This window comes from Seriola lalandi, unplaced genomic scaffold (genome assembly GCF_002814215.2).
Source record: "Seriola lalandi dorsalis isolate HSWRI2012SDOR001 ecotype SW California unplaced genomic scaffold, Sedor1 jcf7180002008518, whole genome shotgun sequence".
In the NCBI taxonomy this organism is placed as follows: Eukaryota; Metazoa; Chordata; class Actinopteri; order Carangiformes; family Carangidae; genus Seriola; species Seriola lalandi.
The window spans coordinates 156-997 of record NW_019479171.1 but is presented as its reverse complement, the minus strand read 5'-3'; the positions used below and the strand labels follow the sequence as shown (position 1 = coordinate 997).

Genomic DNA, 842 nt, shown 5'->3' with positions numbered 1-842 from the left:
CACTGAGAACTGTTATTTTCCAACAAAGAACAAAAACTGTTTAAACTACTTCTCAATGAAAACTATTATAGCAAGGTGTGTGGATACTTCAGAAAAACAGAAACAGTGATTCTGGAGAGTCTGTCCTGTTTGGGAATGTTTGAGTGCCGTCTGTTAAATCCCATTGTTTTGGGATTGAACAAAACAAACTGTAACTAGAAGAAGAAACAAGTTTTGGAAAGGACTGGAGAACAGTTAGTTAAAATTCATCATCAGACTCATCATCCCAGCTGCACTTTTCCTGCGTGGGCTTGCTGAAGTCCACTTCCAGGTCATAAACAAAGTCCGGATCGTCTTTGAGCCTGCGGTTCTTCTCAAACACTTCATCCATTTGGCCCTTTTTGCGAGCCAGCTCCTCATCGTCCAGTTTGTTCAGGTCTTCATCAGGGTCCACGTGGAAGGAGGCCAGACTGTGCTCCAGGCTGAAACCCTGCATGTGATCTCGCAGGATGATGTGAAGCTTCTCTAGCTGGCTCTGAGACACACCCTCCAAGTAGTCCCTGTGTCGAGGATTGTTCTTCAGCCTTTCAGCTGCCATGCTGTAGTCTGGAGGTTAGGAGGAGAAGAAAGAAATAGATTATAGCATTATGTACACATTCTGCTGATTCTGTTGCTGCACAGCTTCCTGTACAATGTCCTCCAAAGTGATAGGAACCAAGTACTTTTGCACTGGAAATCTTCCTGCCCAGTTAGTTTGTTATAACTTGATCAAGCAGAATTGTATTTGGGAGTATGCAGCATGTAGCACAACATCAACTCAAAGAATAAAAATTATGATTACAGGCCTCAGGATAAGATTCAAA

At 42.9% G+C, this 842-nt stretch overlaps 1 pseudogene; it reads right to left on the bottom strand.

Annotated features, from left to right (window-relative positions):
* Positions 1-8: 8 nt before the first annotated feature.
* Positions 9-604, bottom strand: LOC111672553 (centrosomal protein of 19 kDa pseudogene; annotated as a pseudogene).
* Between the last annotated feature and the right edge of the window lie 238 nt (positions 605-842).